This window comes from Cupressus sempervirens, chromosome 10, assembly GCF_028749045.1.
Source record: "Cupressus sempervirens isolate cs-2001-9-10 chromosome 10, ASM2874904v1, whole genome shotgun sequence".
NCBI classification, from domain to species: Eukaryota; Viridiplantae; Streptophyta; class Pinopsida; order Cupressales; family Cupressaceae; genus Cupressus; species Cupressus sempervirens.
In genome coordinates, this window is record NC_143127.1 from 902,084,599 (window position 1) to 902,106,352 (window position 21,754).

The window sequence follows — 21,754 nt, forward strand, 5'->3', positions numbered from 1 at the left end:
GAGGTCTTGGATAACATCTTTGATCTTGAAGTATCTTTTGGTGTTGTCCCTTTCTCCTATGGTAGTTGTAGAAATTATCATCTCACCACCAATCGGGTATGATGGGTGGGTTATAGGGCCAAGAGTTTCTAGAAGCATAACAATCCTATTTGTAGTAAATTTCTTTAAGACCACTTCATAAGATTCTACTATCTGTATATGTTGGTGTAAATAAGTATTTACTATTTACACTTTACTTAAGTTTACTTAGGTTAATACATTATTTTATTATTTATTTAGGTGGGACAATTAGGAGTTTGCGTACTCTCATGAGTTATCATGTTGACAAAATTGGAGTAAGCAATTCTAATTTAGCACATGTTATTTACAACATTATTTTTCCTACTACACCTTTGTAGGCTTTTCCTCACATCATCGCACTTACTCCTGTGCTTAATGAAAGATAAGCCATATCTGGTGGACATGTGACAAGTTGTATGACTTATCATGTTCCTGACATCTATACATTCTAGAAGCTTTCTAGGGGCCTTTATATACAGGCACTCCTAGTGTACTTTCAATCCATATTGAATGAATATATCATCATTCTGATTATACTCTCTTTGGTCTATTGTTGTGCTTGTGTTTGAGTTCCTTTGTCTTGGGAAAATTTTTCCCTAAGGAAAATTCTTACATGGTATTATAGATTGGGGAGATTCTCTTCACGTAGCAATTTGAGACCATTGTTGTTTCAGCATCTTGACTTGAATCCAAAGAATCTACAAAAATTGGGAGGACCTAAAGCCAAATCGAACCTTGCCATTGCATCCTGAATGTCGATTTGGTGAAAATCGGCTATAAATTCACCTATGCTAGGCTAAAGTGGATCATGAGACAAATTTTTTTTCAAACTAACACTTGAAGGCACTGATTTATAACTTGGGTATGGTCATTTAATTTTATCTATTAAATTTATTGTTCAAATCTGAATTTTATTCTCTGTAATTATTTTTTTTTAATTTTTACTTTTCAAATTTTTTTTTGCCTAGTTGGGCTAGTAGAGAATTTTTTTTTTGTAGAAATAGGTAGTCACACCTAGCCCCACAATGCAGGAGGAATATTCTAGTCCTTCATTATTGGCTAGCATCAATCCTTCAATATTCTGACATTAGACCATAATCTGACAAACAAATCTAGCATGCCCAAATGTACCGTCACACATAAACACCTTTCTGGTGAATTCTTCACAACTTGGTGGCCAGCCAAATCCCTTTGACTTACACTTTGTTATTAGCATTGCATGGGGTTATTTTTAAATAAGCATGGAGTTTGCTTCCCCATGAATGTGGGACAATTACCCAACTTTTTGGCATAGTTTTTAAGTCTCTCCGATGGCATTGATAGTTTCCAACCTTGAAAAGAAAATTCTAGCACTATATTTTGAGCCCACTTTTTTTTGGTACCCGGTGATAATTCAAACCCTTGCACCACATGGATCCACGTGGAATGCCACATCATCTATGCAACACCATAATCCATACAATATAGTCAATAGTTAGCATCCACCTCACATGTCAACTTAGTCAAAGCCATATGTTGAGTTTGCAAGCCTAATCAACTTTTGTACTTCTACCATGCAAGAGGAAACATCATTGTTCATACAATCCATATGAGCTAATGTCATCATGATGTCATTTTGGCATCATCACTAGGCTAAAATTTGCTATGTCATTAGTTCCTAAGCCTAAATTTGATGGTCGTCTGACTGTCATCTAGGGAAAAATTAAACTACTATGACAGTCATATGACCATCAAATTTAACCCCATCTTTTGCTGATCCAACCCCTCTCTAGATTGATTTTTGATTTTGCATTCTAACTTTGGGAGGCCATATCTTAGTTATCTAAACTCCAAATTAGGTGTGATATTTTTTGAAATTGAGTAGAATTTCCTAAACCTTTTAGTGATTAAACTATTTTGTAGTTTTGGTGCATGGATTTGTTAGAAACTACATCTTTTGGTGACTATATCTATACAATCCTACATTTTACAACTTCAAATGCTCTGTACAAGCTCATTTGGACACAAAAATAGGTTCCATTTTTTTTGAAAGTGCATTATTTTTCATCTACTTTCTAGATATACAATTAGATTATCAGGTTGAGTGGACAAAAGTGTCACTTTTAGAATTAGGTCCTTTTTTTCATTGTAATACTTTGTTATATCTTCAGCATTGTCATGTATCTATAATAAATTATAATGTTTCAGTTTTGAACTCCATAAGGAGGTTGTAAAAAGACAAAATTACAAGTCCAATAAGTCCAAAATGGCAAGTGGCCATTGTAAATACACTGCATATAACATGCCAAAAGTTTCTTGATTGAGTGAAAAGGGGGAGTGTTCTTGGTGTTGTGTTCCTTTTTTCTATGATTTTCTTTCATTTCTACATAATGGGAAATTTTTAATTTCCAAATTAACTCCACATAACTATGCTACATGGTCCATTAAAATGTGGTGTCATTTAATTCATAAAGAAGTTTCTTGATATATAGATGGTACCCTTCCTAAACCAACGGGTGATCAAGTATATACTAGAGAAATTATTGATCGGCAAACAATGAATAGGAAAGCCCTAGGTAATATTTTTTTGGGGGTTTAAGACAAGATCATATATTAGATTCAAAAGTCTCGTACATCCAAGGAAGCTTGGGATACCCTCGAAAACCTATATGGTAAAGTCTCTAAAGAAGATTTTTTTTCCTCCTTAGATCCTAAGGCATTTGATTCCATTCAAGATTTTATCATAAAGGTGAATGAATTAAGGATGAAACTAGATGGTTGTGGGAATCCTATTAAAAATGACATATTAATCTATCTCATTCATAATAAGCTGCCATCCAAGTACTCCACATTTGTTTCTATTTATAACACCTCAAAGACTACATTAGGGTCTACCTATCAGAAAGTTTCTTTTGATCACTATGCTAAACTATTGGATAAAGAAGAAAAGAAGTTGAAATCGATGGGGATTCTCAATTCACCTAAGTCTAAGGCATTGGTGGAAAATAATGAGGATTCTCACAATTCAGATGGTCAATCCTCAAATAAAGATAAGGGTAAGAATAAGAAATGGAAGACTAAAAAATTAGAGGATGTAGAAAAGATAACACCACAATCAAATCAACAAGGCAAGTCTCTGAATTCAAATAAGAAGGGAGACAATAATTAGGACAAGAAAAAGTGTGCTTATTGAAAGAAATTGGGTCATGAAGAACATGAGTGTTATCATAAAAAGATTGATGAGTTGATGACTATTATGAAAAAATATAATGTTCCACTATCTAATGCTTACAAGGAGAAAGGATCTTTTTAAGATTCAAATGGAAAAGGGCAAGAACTCATGGAAAATTCAAGTTCTTCAATGGAATGGATTCTTGACTCAGGTACCTCATATCATATGGGTTCTTTGAAAGGGGATTTTTCTTCATTGAACCAGTCAAAGGTAACACACATCTTTGTGGGATATGATACAAAAATGGAAGTTGATGGGAAAGGAAATGTGGACATGGAAAATTGAGAGTTCAAAGATGTCTTCTATGTTACCAACCTAAGTTCTAATCTTCTTTCAATTTACCAAATCACTCACGTTGGAGATGGCCATAAAGTTGAGTTCCTTCCTAACTCAGTAAAGGTGCACGATCTAAAAGATGATTCATTGGTTATAGTGGGGAAAGTTAATCATGAAAAAAGGTTGTATTATTTCTCCCACTTTGTGCCCAAGTCTCCTTCTCAAGCCTTTTTGACTCAATCCATTTCAGACATCCAATTATGGCATGAGCGGTTTGGTCATCTTGCCTTCCACTATCTTTAGCAACTTTTCTCAAAACACATGGTCAAAGGTCTACCTACAATCAACTTTTCCCAAGGTAAATGTTCAAAAAGTTTAGTAGATATGCATCTAGAGGAGAAGTTACATAAAGAGAAGTCTTCAAGAGCACCAGTTGTTCTTCAATTAGCTCACATGGTACTAGCAAGTCCTTTTGCAATGACATCAATTAGCTACATATGCTACATACTTTCATTGATGACTTTTCATAGTATACTTGGGTCTAATTTCTTCATCATAATAATGAAGTGTTTGATTAGCTTATAGGCTTCAAGACTCATGTTGGACAAAAATTAAGGAAATCCATCAAAATTTTAAGGATGGACAATGAAAGTAGATATGTGAACAAAAGACTTAAAGAATTTTACAAACTTGAGGGAATTCATCTTCAAAATCCACTAGCATTTAGTTTGCATAAGACAGATGTTACAACACTAAGGATATGAAATCTTAAGTTAATGGAAAGTTGCATGATACAAGCCAAGACTCTAGATCCATCACTTCAAGTTGAAGCAATCAGAAGTGCCAGTCACATACTTAATAGGTCTCCTCATCTTGCCTTAGATAGCAAGATTCCTTTAAAAAAATAGTTGTGAGACACTTCAGAGGCTTTGGTTGTCTAGTATTGGAAAACATATCTTCCAAGGGATGCAAGGCACCACCACCTAGGCCTTGTACTTTCACCAGATATGAAGACAATGTTAAGGCATATAGACTTATCACTAGTACATTTGGGCTCAATTTTTGACCTTTATTGGTCAAATTTTTGACCAAATTTTGGCCAAAATCGACCAACCCATTAGTCAATATTTTTTTGGTCAAAATTTTGACCAATGAAGGTTGAAATTTTAACCAACAAAGGTAGAAAACAATTTATGCATTGGTGGAAATTTTGACGAATAAAGGTAGAAAAAAATTTAGGTGTTGGTGGAAATTTCAACCAACAAAGGTAGAAAAAATTTAGGCATTGGTGGAAATTTCAACCAATGAAGGTCGAAAAAAATGTAGGTGTTGGTGGAAATTTTGACCAATGAAGGTGGAAATTTCGACCAACAAAGGTAGAAAAAAATTTAGGTTTTGGTGGAAATTTCCATCAACAAAGGTAGAAAAAAATTTAAGGGTTGGTGGAAATTTCCACCAACAAAGGTCAAAAAAACCCAGGCGTTGGTGGAAATTTCAACCAATGAAGGTGTAAATTTTTTTCAGGCATTCTATAAAATAGTTCACATGTCTTGCCTATGATACGGCATTTTACATGCATCCTACACTCTCTCATCAGGCTGATGATGGATTACGCAGAGTGATCTGAAACCATGATTCTAAAAAACACATACAATCAAATCCAAAATGAACTTGCACTACAAATGGATTATGGAAATTTGATATTGTTAATTTTGCATGCATGTCTACTAGGAAAAATATATGTTTAAGTTGTGATTTTCCTGTAGACATGCATGCAATTTTACCACTATCATATTTCCACAATCCATTTGTAGTGCAAGTTCATTTTGGATTTGATTGTGTGTTTTTTAGCATCATGGTTTTAGATCACTATGCATAATCCAACATTAGCTGGATGAGAGAGAGTGTAGGATGCATGCAAAATGTCATATCATACGCAAGACATGTGAATTTTTTTATAGAATGCCTAAAAAACATCAACAATAACTAATATGAAGAATATATAATTAGTTATATGATTGAGAAAAATCATGTACCAATGAGTTGGTCAAAATTTCAAGCAAAAAATTTTTCACCAATGGCTTGGTCGAATTTGGTCAAAATTTGGTCAAAATTTGGGTAAAAAATTTGACCAATAAAGGTCAAAAAATAAACCAAAATGTAGTAGTGCAAGTATGCTCACCAAGTTGACTCTTTGAATTTGGTCATCAAGTCACCCCACCAAAGTGCCTCATCAAGCTCAATCTTTAGGTCCGCTCATTGATCTTGCTCACCAATTCAGCTCGCCATGTCAACTCACCAAATCAACTCGCTAAGCTGACAATTGAAGTACACTTGCCAAGTTGACTATTCAAGTGTGCTCACCAAGTTGACTCAAAGTTTGTTCATCAAGTTGCCCCACCAAAGTGCCGCATCAAGGTCAATAATAAAATTTGCTCAACAAGTTAGCTCACCAAGTCGCCTCACCCACATGTCCCACCAAGTCCCCAAGTCTGCTCACCAAGCTAACAATTCAAATGCATTCACCAAGCCAACTTTTTAAGTTTCCTCACCAAGCCCATCCCGTAGGTCAACTCTGTGAGGTCACCAAGTCACTCCCACCCAGTCACCTCAATGAGTTGACTCTTTTAGTCAGCTCACCAATTCTATTGTTCAAGTATGCATGTCAGGTTGGATCACTAAGCTAGCCCACCAAGTCATGTCACCAAGTCGACTGTTTGAGTGTGCTCACAAAGTTGACTCTTTAAGTTCACTCATCAAGTCACCCCACCAAAGTGCCTCATCAAGGTCAGTCTTTAAGTCAGCTCACCAAGTCACCACACCAAGTCAACTCACCATCTCACCTCACCTAGTGGATTCGCTAAGTTGGCTCACAAACTTGCCCCACCAAGTCGACTTTTCAAGTATGCTTGCCAAGTTGACTCTTTGAGTTCGGTCATCAAGTCACCCCACCAAAGTGCCTCATCAAGGTCAGTCTTGAGGTTTGCTCATCGAGCTTGGTCACCAAGTTAGCTCGCCATGGCATGTCTCTAAGTGGCCTTGCTAAGTCAACTTGCCAACTTGCCCCACCAAGTTGCCACTTTAAGCCCACTAACCATGTTTAATTTTGAAAATAACATCTAGTTACCAAAAATTGACATATTATGTCAACAATTAAATGGAAAATAGAGTAAGAAGGTCTAGAAAATACCTTTTGTCCTCCTACTACTTTGATACTATGTAGACCAAAAAATTTAGTGATCAATGTGCTTTCATAAGTATGAACATGATTATAGTAATTTGGCAGCATACAAAGAAGTACCTGTAAAATGGTCACACTGGTAAACAATGAAGAAAAGAAAAACAATCGGATGTTGAAACCCTATGGAACATTAAGGAAAACTAAGGAATCCCACAATATAAAATTTGTGTACCTTACAACTAGCATTAGTTGGCTACCACACCTAAATTTATAGCTTAAAGGACTCGTTTAGTTATAGCTAGCATCTTAAGATACAAAGATGCATCAATTTCCAAGGATATTGACAAAAATTTCCAAATAAACTAAGAACAATAACTCCCACATTCTTCAACTAATTGCAAAAATTGCATAGATGAGACTAAATTAGTATGCATGGTGTTTAAAATGTAAATCTCTTGTACACCCAAAACCAAGTGTGGCAAATTCAAAATTTTGTGAATCCAATATGTCTAGGGAAGAAACACACAAACTCAATAGTATATTTCAATACAGTCTTCTACAATAACAAGAAATTGAATAAAAATAAATACACATTTTAAAATCATATTGTTTTCATCATTCAAATATTACACATATACATTTTTCATTCTCTTGTTAGTTTGACTCTAAATTTCTTGTTAGCAAAATCAATAAACATTACAAGGCATATCCATATAAATGTAAAATATTGAGCAAGTCGCTAGTCATATGCATGAATATGCAAATAAATATGCGAACTTGATTCCCAATTATAGATTGAGCATTAAGTCATACTTTATGTGCCCTTTATAGATAATTTCACCTGGTCTCTTACTTTCATTTGGTTGTCGTTTATGCCCTCTTTTCACAGCCTTGGAAGGCACATTTATTCTGGATACCTCATTAATCAAAACTCGTTGAACATATTCTCTCTTGATAGTAGATTGCATAGGAAAAATTTTAGGATCATAAGTTCTGACACCCTCATCATTATCATCAAATTCCTCACTACATGAGCTTCTTATCCCATCAAAGGAAAAGGTTCTTACTATTCTGGATTCAAGGGTTTTTGAGGATGTTGTTTCAGAGCTAGGGGCATAAGAAGTATTCAAATAAACCTCAAAATCAAACATAGAAGAGCTTCTCTCCTTCCAACAAGATTGGTCATCAATGGAGATATCGTCATGTTGATCCACATTGGAAGGCGAGGATTCCAAAAGGTGGCATAGCCTAGTCTGATTTCCACATGCAAGATAAAATGTACTTTCCCATATTTGAGCCCCTTTCTCCAGGTCCCCATATAATAACTCCCATTTGCCCATCTATAGAATCCATGGCCATGCTTCAACCTATCAAGTGATTGCCCATCATATTTATCCCCATTGGTCATACTCATAATCCCCATTCGATCATGGCTTTCAACCATATCTTCTAACTTATCATAAAAGGCAACAAGGTTAAGCTTGCTAAGGTTGGCATGAAAATCTAGCTTCTATTTTTCTTCCTTGAAAACCACTTCTTTGAAGGCATTATAGTATACAATCTTCATCCTGACACATCTATTTCTATAATCTCTTAGTCTTTCCATGTGTCCCACTTCCTCCAATTTCACCATTTTTGCCTTTAGCTTATTGATGTTCTCCATGAGCTTTTCCTCCACCTCCCCTGTCGCTCTCAAGAAAAGATTGGCCTGGTAAGAAATAAAAAGAATAATTCTCAGTACATATTAGTTTAACAAACAAATTGTGCATCACAAAGCTTTTCATAGTTAAACTCAGTTTCATATGTACCAATTTACTATGGACTGATGTTTTCTACTTATGTATAAATATATTCCAACTATAAGACAATTATTAGGATTCAATTATATAATTTTTGAATCCAATCTATTTATTCATTGACATGAATAAATGATCGATTGTATATAAAAATCTATGACTTTTTATTCAATTTATGAACTCATTTCTCATGAATAGTTGTATACAAGAATCTCTCTCATGAGAATGATGGTAGTAGATTGATGCAATAAAAAGACAAATAAAGAGGAAGGCAATAAATGGACAAGTTATTATGGATCAGTTAAGTGGGTTCTTATCACTAATTACTTATGAAAAATAGACCAATAAATTTAATTGAAAAACTACACAATTAAATTCTAGTTCTAGAAGTATCATAATTTAACTTGCTATGAAAAAATATCAAAACTTTACATACTAAACAAATAAAAGTAGTTTTCATTTTAGAAATTATAAATAATAAATTAAAATATAGATCAAAGTCTAAATGCTAAATCCGCCATTCACTCTTGCAGGTTACATCATGGATCCAATGATAGGCTTCCAAACCTGATTGCTAAGTAATCTGTAGTTCTCTTCAGCTAGCTGAATTAACAATTTAACACTAAATTCTATTCTTCTAGACCCAATTCTACTCTTCTATTGAATGAAGCAAGTGAAAACTAAATTCTATTTAGGAAATTGTATTATGAGTACAATGAAGGATAAAAAAGTTCTTAAAAAACCAAGCAAGATGACAAAATAGAGGGCATTTTGAAACTAGCCTCCATCTTTGCCTTTTTGGCTTGCAAATAATTAAAAATTAAGATGAATGATGTCAAGAAGATTAATTGAATTCCAAGCCCAAGAGCATCTAGTTGGACTTCCATGGCAGAAGAAGGTGCACCTTGTGATAAGGGAAGCATAGAAAGCCCTTCCAAGTTAACACTGCTTGTGTCAGCATGGAAGACTGCATCATACCCAATGTGATTTGAAATATTAGCCTAATCTTGGGTAGTAAATAGGGAATTCAATAAGAATGGTTGCAAACATAGAATTCAAGAAATGAATTTTATTGATATGTGTAACATTTTAACTGATGATAAAAAACTCTATAAAATTACCAGGAGTAAAGGAACTTCCTCGATAGGAAGCTCTGCTCCAAGATCCCCTTGAGCTACCATAGCCTAAAGAAGAGGAAGGAAGAGACAACTGTTAGAATCCTAAACAACATACAAATACCATAAAAAAATCAATACATGCATAACTTGAATGAGTGTGGCTAAAAATGAAGGTGGCTATGACCATTCGCATGCAAGCAGTGTGTAAGTGCTTGTCATAAATAAACTAAATGAAAGAAAACATTCAATAATGTCCAAGGGACCACTAGCATATAAATATCAAAAAAACCTCCAACAAAGTAATTTCATAAAACTGTAAGCTTATACAACTGTATATTGTAGGTAGTAGCAGATAGAAGAAAAGGGAACAGAAACATAGGAACAAGGATCCAAGAAATTTTTTATTCTAGAGAATCAAATGGAGCACTAGCATTCAAGATGGATGCTTCTGTAGGATAGAGACTAGGACAAAGACACACAACTTATATTCACCACTATAGGTCACTTGCACAATATCTGGGTGCTCCAACCTTGTATGGCCATTAGAAATGGACACTTGCATTAAAGAATGGTGCCCTTCCCTTTACAAATCACAAAACTGGACACATGTACTAAAGAATGGAGATCCTACAGACTGAGAACACAAACTATTTTGCAGAAACACTACTCCACGACAATTCTACACTCTGACACTTGTGTTTGGACAAATAGTGGAGCCTTGAATACTAAGAGATGTATGATCATTCATAGTTTAATTAGATTGACATATAAAATTCTATATGGACTCTGGACATTTGGAAAGCTAAATATTTACCTAAATAGGGACAAAAGACAAGGGTGTTGTTGTTTGGGAGACTATCTTGGTTAGTCCTCTAGGTGGTATCTTTTAATCTCAACTGAGCCAATTGAATATTTGGGTGTGTGAGATATGCTAGACACTAGCCAAATACTATTAAGTGGTGTTTACAAGAGACAAAAAAACAAATCTTGGATACCAAGTTCAAAAGAAGGTAAAAGTTAACAAAACAATAAGATCATTGTTTCTTAGTTGTTGAAATCTAACTTGTAAGACAATGTTTCTTAGCTTTTAAAACCTAGCTTGTATCATATGTATTCAAAATTTGGCATCTCATACCCAAACAAAAGGTGACAAGATGGAATCAGAGCTAGAATGAACCTAAAGCTAACCCTAAATTCTTCTCTGACAAAAATTATGGAAAATAGAAGATCTTTTCCCATGCATGGTATGACAGCTGCACAAAAATACCCATAGCCCTTGCATGCCACAACATCTCTGTTAGGAATTGGAAAAGCCCATTTCCTCTCACAAAAAAATGTTTCTTGATAGTTCACAACTTCTAAGACCTTTTTTGTGAAGCTAAAAGATGGAGAGGACAAAGATAACAGAGGCATAATTTATGAGATTGAACTAATTTCAAATTTATGAATTACAACAGTAGAATCTGAAGAGAATGCCATGTTTAAATACATACACTAAAATTTCATAAGCATAAGATACCAACAAGTCTTGCATGGGAATGTACCTAGTACAATCAATTATGAGAAGTTGTGATGACATAAAAATGCCCATTAGAAGCAAACAGTCTCAGAATGAGGAAGATGTCAAGATTTTCATAGTTGAGAGTTATGCCATTTTAACCAACTTATGTCACATTTAGGAAAATCTCCAAAGGCTATATGGCCTCACAGATTTTACTCACATAGAAAAAAAATCACATAATTTATTTCATGTGAAAATTATAGCATAAAGAATATATCTATCCCTCCTTTCAAAATGTCAATTTAGATATTACTGTCCACGTTTAAGTTTTGCTCTCTCATATCTTGACAGAACCATCTTGAGCTCTATGAGGAAACTACAATTTGAAAACTCAATAGCTAGGAATCAGTCAGGCAGCTAAATGATGGTCTCATTCTAGTTAACTTCACCATATGATATACAATCAAAAAAATTGATTTAAAAACATCTTTACTTAAGCTCATAGTCCTTGCCAACAATTTAAAGAAGATTATAGCATATTCACAAGTAAAGCTTTTATATTTTGTATTTTACATCAAAGCCGTACAAAAACCATCAAAAACCAACAATGGAAAAGCACCAACATCCAAACAAATACATGCATGACTAAATAGTAAACAAAGTAGCATGTGCATTTAACTTTCTGTATAATGCTTGACAAGCATGACTTCACATAATTTATTAACCCCATTCAAAGCAATATCACCAATCATAAAGTAACAACTTATCCAACTAAAACCTCTGATCTAGGGAGACTATACTTACCCAATTTGATGTAGAAAGAATTGAATGAAGATTTGGTATTGAATCAGCACTTTCAATCTTCACAGTCACATGGATATCTACACCACAACCTTCACATAATTACAAATACAAGTGCATTGATATTTTGTCACATTTTAAATTCTAATTTAAAATATAATTTAAGGGAACATGCTATATCAAGCCCAACACTATCTGCAAAGGATTGTATTACACTGGAAAGTTAAAATTTTGCTTCAAAGGTTTACTTTTAAGGTAATCTTTCAACTCATGCACCACATTAGCATCTTTAACTAAGGAAACAACATAATAGTCTATGCCATTCTCAAATCCAAATTTAATATCATCCCAATCTTTATCTAGGAAAAAAAAAGACAAGAAATAGATTTTATCAAATACCAAATTAAGCTATCTCAGATGTTGTGTTGGTCAAAACAACTCATCACATACACAAGTAACAACAAAATACAAATATTACACATATTTCAGGATTGATAAACATATCATTCAATTATATTCTACATAACTTCAATCAATCAATAATAGGTACAAAAAAGGGAAATCACAATGAAATCAAAGTCCCTAAGAAAGAAGCAGATTGAGATGTACATGTCAATAAGCAACAAAAATCTAATTTTCTATGCATGCCTGAGAGTTGATAAAATGGTCTTAACCTATAATGGAAGGCAGGGTAGCAGTTTTTCCATGCACATTTAAGTGTCATCGTGATTTAAGCTCTCCTCCATTGATTACTTCACAAATTATAGAATCTAATGTTTTTGACTTCACTTGCAGTGACATCATCCCCCCTAGAGAAATTCAAATAATGATAAGAAATAGAAAGCTATGAAAATTTTGCGAATAACATTAGTAACTTTGTTCTTTTCAGCTAATAAATGAATTTTCAAGCCAACACAAGAGAATGTACCATCAAAAAGTAGTGTCTCCTTTCTCCATATTATTTACAAAATCATCATAATTCATGCTTACACAGTCTTAAGAGCCCACTCCTCTTTTGATTGTGAAAGTAAACTCTTGGCTCTTTGTGAGCATGATAGGCTGTGGTAGATCTCCACTCCTGATTTTAGGGCCCTACAATAAAATGATCTTTTAATTTATTGTTTGAGTAAAGAACTAACTCAAAAGACATATCAAAAAGGGGGTTATCTGATAAATTGTACCTAAAACACAAAAAATGAATATTAATAATGTAGATGTATTTTAATTTATGATGAAAAAAAAGTGAAACTAATTTCAAATCTACATCTTTTCTAATTGGCTAACAGTGTTGCAATATGAAAATAACCCACATTATGATGTTTTCAAACAGTTAGTGTAGACACCTAAATCCTTTAGAAAATAAAGTATTTTTATTTTCTGAAAAAGTCCTTGATGACATTATCATTTATTAATTAATTAATTATTTAATTAATTAATATATTTTTATGCCATTAAATCTCTTTATCTTAATTAAAAATTTTAATTAAAGAATCCCTCCAAAAAATGTTTAAATCTTATTTAAACATTATTTCTTTATTTATTAATTATTTAATTAATAAATTGACCAAAAATCCCAAAATAAATAATTTTTATTTTTTTTGCCCAAACTTGGCCAATTTCCTTAAGACCACTAACCTCTTCTAAAATCTTCTAATCCTTCTTTAATTTTGATTAAAGGCTAATCCCATCATTTCCTACCCCTAATCCCAACTCAAAATATTTAATTAAGATTAAATATTAATCCTCATGTTTATTAAAAATATTTTAATAAATATCTCCTCAACCCAAACCCTTGAAATAAATAAAACTTTATTTATTTCTTAAAACCTTATTTATCCTCATCCTAGGAAGTTCTAGACTCTTCTAGAAAGTCTTCATCCTCATCTAAAGCCTAGACTCTTCTAGAAGATGTCAATCCTTATCTTTGACCCTAATCCTAATCCCCCCCCTAACCTTGTCACATTCCCTAAACATGGGTTAAGACTTGCTAACCCAAGCCAAAGCCAACAAATATCTCCTCCTTCACCCACCCACATTAAATGCCATCCACTTGCCCATCTCTAACAAGCCTAATCTAATCTTAACCCAAGCCTAATCCAAGCCTTAATCATTTGCACATTCCTAAGTCAAGTTGAAGACTTTCTTAATCCAACCCAAGTCAAAATATCTCAACTCTCTCACAAATATCCCAACCATAAAACTTTATGAAGTCCACAAAGCCATAAATGACTCTTACAAGCCCATTCATTGCTCTTACAAGCCATTATGAGGGTCTTTATGAGCTTTGAGCCTCCTTTGTTGACCCCTCAACCCCTCTTTCTCTAAACAATGACCCTGTGACATGTGTCACTCTTTGATTGGCTATAAGGAAGCACAATCCATGTGCTGTCCTCTCATTCAATCTAAACCTTTCATAAGCTTTCTCCCATCCTTGCATCCTAGCCCTTGATCCCTCAAGCCCTTTTCCTATTTAAGGAATCCTCTCCTAATCCATTTTAACACAATCACCCATTGTAACAAAGTAATGCCATTTTGATCATGAAGTAAAGCCATAATGCCATTTTTGAGAAGCCATTTTACATCAAATCCATTTACCAAAGTCTATCAAAAATCCTCCATTGAAGCCCATTTGAGCATTTGAGCATACATACATAATCAAGCCATCTTAGCTATTAGACACACCTCTACATCAAGTGATCATCCTCATTGAGAGAGCCTATCCATGGCTCATATTCTCATTTGAGGACTTCACTTTGTCTCTCATGAAGTTATGTTAAATTAGTATGCAAATTCTTTTTGATTGTTTTAATTTAGTGTTTCTAACATACTAAAGTAGCATATACATTTTGGCACACCCAGTGGGACCCCGCATGGGTCATCTTCATTAGCTTTTTTAGTCAAGTTTTGCATGTTTTGTACTAACTTTGGGGAATTTTCATGTTTTGGTGATTGGTAGGGGCATTTAATCAAGTTTTTCAGGTCCAAGGAAGCAAGAAGAAGATGAAGCAAGAGTTCTTTGTGAACATTCTGATGGGATTTAGAGTGTTTTCAGATTTTTCAAGCTTATAGGTGGACAGAGCATTTGAAATTCTTCTTCCTCTTCTTGTCTATATTCTTCTTCTATTCCATATACTTCTTCTTCTTCTTCTTGAGGGATCTTGGGCTTTTTTTATTTTAAGGATGCAAAATCATACACACTTTTTTTTAAGTGCTTAAAATGAACCCCCAAATCATACTTAAATCCATTAAAAAACTAAAAATTTGCAAAAAAATCTTTTAACAAAGAAACTAAATCAATCCAATCACTTGCATCCTTGCAACATCAAGGTTTTAGATGCATTCATGCAAAGTTAGGAACACTTCATTTTTGGAAACTTAAAAAGAACTTCAAGTCTCCATTTCAAAAGGTTCAAAATCAACACTAAGTGCACACAAAATTCTAAATCAAACTCAAAGCATCAATCAGGGATAAAATGAACTTCATTTGCGAATATTTTAAAGTTCTTTTAAAATCTCATGAAAACTAACAGTCCTAAATGGTTGCCAAAATTGTCCTAAAATATTTGTTATTTGTTCCAAACAAATGTCTTGTTGCAAAATCTTGAATGTTTGCTAGGTTTTTCATGCATCAAAACAATCTAGGAATATCATTTTTTTAGGCTTAAAACATGCAAACTAGAACACAAAATCTTGAATGAAAACCAAAGTCCAAAAAGTCATTTTTTTTGAGTCAAAAATAATCTTGAATGATCTAAATTGGAAAGAAAAGCATCCCTATTCCTTCCTCTTTGAATTTCAGTTCAAATAAACTCAATCTTGAATGATCTAAGGTTTAAAAAAAGAACTTCAAAGTTCTTAAAACAACACGCAAAATCTCAATCTTGAATGCTCAAAGGAAAGAACTTGAATGTTTGAACACTCATCTTTGAATGCATGTTGCTAAAATCACTCTTGAGTGCCATGGATTAAAATCAAGTTTGTTTGTTTTCATTGGAATGCATAACAAATCCAATCTTGAATGCCACAGATCAAATAATCATTATCATACATCACACTTCATCTTTTGGGGCATAAAAAGAATCCACATTTTAGAAACTTTCTAAGTTATAAAAACAAATAAATACACTTTGAGTGAGTTTGTTGTTGGACTCACCCTCTTTAATCACCCATCATTCTAACCATTGGTTGCAATATCAGCACCATATATGGGGATAGGTCTACCCAAGAAGGTGTTAAATGCCCCACAAAAATCAAACTCCAGTCACTTGAGTTTTTATTGGTTTTTCTAAAATAAAAAATTTCTTGAATGCACATTAGTCTCACTAACACTTCATTTGGGCACAAAAATTGAACAAATATTCATGTGGAGGGCCTCCGAGTGCATGCTTGAAATCGAGCTTTACACACATCTTTATTTTGGGCTTAAAACAAACTCATACTCAATCTTGAATGCCTTAAAGAAAATCAATCGATACTTGACACGGAGGGCCTCCGGGTGCGCGAGTTTACTTTTTGTTGACCCTAAATCTTCCTGGTGTATTCATTCTTTGATCACTTCTCTTTTGTTGGTGCATTTCAAATTGGAATTGAACCTTTGCATCTTAAATCACATGTGTTTTCAAAAGGTCTAGATCAGAAAACTTAAAGCGTCAGTTGGAAAACAACTCTATCTTTTAGCCCAAGATCATCCAAGTCTTCTCTCCCCTTGTCATCTTTCAAGGCCATCTTGGGTGCATAAGATTAGGATCCAAAATCTTGTTTAAGTTTTAGGAAGCCTGCTTGGGGATTTCATCACCCCTTGGGATGACCTCAAATCCAACGTTTCGATGGAGTATAAAGATTAGAAGGTGAATCCAAAGACACCTCTCTTGGGATCAAAATTCTGTCGCTTGGGCTAAGCCTCAAGGAACTTTATACCCTTGAGAAGTGAAAGAGGAGAAGTGGGTTACCACTTCTCTTGGCTGTGTGACATCTTTTTGGTTTCATCTATGGATTTGGGCCTCACGTACCTCACGTATATCAAGGAATCCCTAGCTAAACCAAATTTCATCCTTGTAGAAAGCTTCCTAGGATGTTGGTGTGTTTGACGTGCTTGCTCCAAAATTTTGTCTCCTTGTTTGTTCATATATTTTGAATGAATGTTTGCCAACTTTGGTCAAAATCTCAGAAAAGTAGAAATCTCCCAGCTCAAGGCATACTTAGCGTAGTCACTGCCTCATCAGAAAATCATCCAAGCTCCCCCGCCGCAATCGAATCTATCTAGTTCTTTTCTTTAGAACAATCCCAAATCCAAAGTCCATTTAAATCATCCCCCTAGCCAGATAGCAACCCAATCCAAAATCACCCAAGCATTTAAGAAATTGTTGTTACTCTGCTAGAGTATTCTATCCAATCAATTTATCCAAATCCCTCAATCTCCCCAAGGTTATCCCTTTGACAAAGCTTTTTCTAGGGTAAACTAGCCTTGTCACCTGTCATTCCTCATCACCTTAAGCTAAAGGTTGGGATCCACAAGTGGTCAATCTCGTGTCATGCCCATAAGATCATTTATCTATCCTCAAGTTGACACCAAAAGCCACCAATCTTGCACATAGGAAAGCAAAAATATCACTTTTTGATAGCATACCCTTGAAGTCTTCCATCCACAGGAAAGCCAAAAATCTCCAGTGAATCCCCCCTTGGGTCTGTCATGTAGCTTTGACTCTCCATAGGAAATCTTTCATCAGCCAATCCAAAATCTACACTTAATCCAAATCCAACCATGAGCTTCCGTGTTCGTCCATATGCAAGACCCCATCCCCATCCAAATCATCATCAAAACATGAAATCCCAACCCAATGATGATGAGTTTGGTCACATTTTCCTTTCTCTCACTACATCCTATTCCAATGATGATGAAAATCTTGTTGACTATGACGGGTATCTTGAGAGCCTTAGATGCCTTCCACCAACCATCCCCCAAAATCCAAGCATTCCTCCAAACTATCTAGTCATGCCATCTCATATCCTAGCTTCTCCTCTATTACCTAATCAACCAAGCTTCCAATCTTCCACCCCCATCACACTAGCTATTCCTATCAATCCACCACCTCCACCTTCGAAACATGAGTCTCCTAGGAATCTCCTAGAGGAAATACAAGAAAAGCTACCTCCAACAGTCGATAAGCCATGTAATCTAATCCAACCATGTGAAGTAGTCAGTGATGAAGTTTCCTCATCTATAATATCACTTCCATCTCCCATAGCTATCATCCCCATACCATCCATCAAATTGCTTAAAATCCTTCCACTTCCTGCAAGCATCAAAATCCCACCACCTATCAAATCTCTCCAAATCCTATCCACATCACCTCCATGAATTTCCCAAATCTCCTATAATGACCCTTATGCATCCATCTTCTACTCACCCATCTCCACTACCAAATCTCCCATCTATCCATCCGCTACCTTTGAAGAATCCATCCCTTCACCTCCTATTGCACCATCCACTCTAATCCAATCCTATCAAGATCCTACCCAAAAGCATGTTGAAATCCCCCAAAGCATAAAAAAAGATATCATCATACCATGTCTTCCATCCATAGTGCATTCACCATCCCCTCCATCTCCAAAATGTCAAGCCATACCTCCTTTACTGCAAGATATCTTTTCATCCCATCAGCTAAATCAAGATCCTATCCTACCATCTCCTCCGCTCCATGCTTCCATCTTACCACCTATTCAAGCTATTCCACCATCTATAATCTACCCTCTTGGTTCACTTACATTCATCCATGGTGGCCCCCACTCAGAAGAAGAATTAAGAATAGTATCTCCCCATTGCAGTACATCTAATAAAGCACTTGTACCATTTTCTACAAGCAAAAACTTTCCTCAACTCATTCAAATGCTCAATCAATGGCATTATCAAGGTCAAGGTTTAGGACCACAAGAGCAAGGAATCAGAAAGCCTATTATTGCACAAAAGAATCCAGGATTTCATGGTCTTGGGCTCACCATCTAAAAGTGTTGGTACATGCCATCCCCAAACCAAGCCTATCTCTAGGCCCACCATTCCATCCTCCCATCACTCCTTCAATAAATCTTATGTCATCCCCCCTCCACCATCTTTGCAACCCAAAACAACCTACCATATCCCCCTTCATCCGCTAAATTCATTTTGGGTCCCCATGTCCCAAAATCTACCATCCTCCATCCTCCTATCAGCCATCATATGAATCCTATTCCCTCCATTCCTATGCAAGATCAACAAAGGCACATATTAGGACACATCATCCATCATTATACCCCTACACACTCTTCCATATCCTCTCCATCTCACAAAGCTTCTCCTAACCATCTTCCAAAAGCTTACCACAGCAATGTGAATGCCAACTTCAAAATGCATAAAGCTAAAAATCCACATCCTAGGCAATCATATGTCTATTCTAAAAGACATACTCCAAAAAGGCAAAATCCAATCAAAGAATGCAAAACAATGCAAAAGCCTATGAAAAGAAAATCCAAAACCATGTGGATCCAAAAGAAAAAAGTTGAAACATAATGCATAATGGCATCCACCATTGCTAATCCCCCATCTAGTGATTCATGTCCCCCATCTCTCAACTCCATCTTGGCTTCCTATATCCCCAAGCATGCTTCCATAAATCCTCCATCAAGCCCACATCTACCATCTATCCCCCATATGCTCTTTTCACACCCGTCCCAACATGTGCCAATGTTGATCTTGCAAGCATCCCCATCTCATTCTCCTTTCTAGCCTTTTCATCCCTCCATCTCCTACCATCAATCCCATCTAATCTGATCTATTGCATAAATCACACATCCGATGTACAAACAACTAGCAACAAAATTGAACATTCCAATAGCCAGTGAAAAATCCCAAAAAAGCCAAAAAAAGATGAAGAAAGCCAAAATCATTCCAGCTAAGTCCAAAGTCAAAAAGTCAAAAAAATAAAGAAAAATAAAACGTCCACTAGTGAAAACTTGGCAATTCAAGCGCCTTGGACAAGTACCATGATGAAAACTTGGCAAACAAGCATCATGCTTAATCCAGCCATCCCCAACTTAGCCTATCATCCTCATGCTTTTGGTCACATCTTGCCATCTAGCTCCTTCTTCCAATTCATCCACCTAGCTTTCATCCTCTAGATTTTATCTATCACTATCCACTTATCTTCTGTAACCTCACCCCATCATCCCAGCTATCATCCATCTCCCTAGCAGCTTCAGCTTTTCCATCCTAGCTTCAATCCTATCACATCCATCGTAAGACCTCCTTTTGTATGTCATATTTTGGCTGGGGGCACTGTATTCCTTGGAGATCTTGTCTTGTCCATCCTCCCTTGTCATTGGTATCTCACTCTAGGCTATCCTTATACAAATCCAATGTCATCCTCTCATTAGCCATTCACTCTAGCACCATCTATCAGCTCAGCTACCACCAACCTTAGCATTGTCCCCATCCTTGGTCGCACATCTATCATCATCATTGGATGCATCCTATCAAATCCATATCTTCTGCTATCACCTCATCCTTAGCTTCTACATCTTGTACCAACTTGAGCCATCCCACTATCTTATCATCTGGAGCTCCTATACAGCTTGTAAATAATCTTGTATCCAATGCTTGTATGATACCTTGTATTATAGTTTGTATATCCAATCTTGTCCAAAACAACTTGTACATTTGTACCATATCTTGGTCCATCAGCTTGTACATCCTCTTTAGCTTAGTACCATTGTATCTATCCATCTTTCATGTTAGTTCATCCTTGATCAGCATCTTGCACACATCGCACAAATCTTGGTTAGCTATTCCAATGCATCCTTTAGCTAGATATCCTATCACCAAAGTGTTATCCTTCTTAGTTCAACTTGCCAGATGCATCACTCATCCAAATCCACTAGCTTAGGTGCTCTCCAATAGATCCTTGCAGGATATAGCTTTCCTCATATCTGCTCTTGGTCTGTTAATACCTCATCCTACCCATCTCATTGGCAAATGGTTCTCTTTTGGATTTTTTCTTTCTTTTGATTTGGAATCTTCCCTTTTGGGTCTTGAAGTATATTTTTCAAGCAATCTTTTTATTCTCTCCTCAGGGTTGCCACGATCTTCCATATCATGGTATGCTGTGAATGGGGCACTCTGAGTGTACGGTTTTGATCAAGTCTTTCATTTGTTTCTTTTTTTTTTCTTGTGGGTTACCCAATGTCAATTCTATGCTATTTCCTCTGAGTTTCATGTGTGATGTTGGGGAAATCCTTGTATGCTTTTTTTTTGAGTCAGTCTATCAGTCCTCTGGATAGTTGGTGACATGGTCTTGATGTTCTTGGTAACCTTGGCAATTAACCAACAATCCTATAGAAAATCTAGTGCTCAACTACATGGTGGTAATTCTCTTTGAAGTATCCCCCTACTCAAAAAGCTTCAATGAAATCCCTTCATCTCCATTATCCCCCATCCACATCCAACATTTGTCTCTCATACCCCAGCTTATGCATTAGTATCTCTTTGAATCAATCTCCACTTTTAGCTTTAGGGATCCACAATCCTAGTCTTAGGGATCCACCAATCCAATCAATCCACCACGCCTCATCTTTTGAGATCCACAATCCTAGTCCTAGGGATCTCTGAAACCCATCTTTCACCAATTTGACTCTTTGAAATCCTATTGCATCAGCTTTATAATCCCCTCATCCATCTCCCTATCTTGGATTCCTTTATATATTTGTCCACTCCTTCATCCTCCACCTTCCCTAAAGTCTTAAGCTTGCTTCCTCTTGTGCATCCGATTCTCCTTTATCATT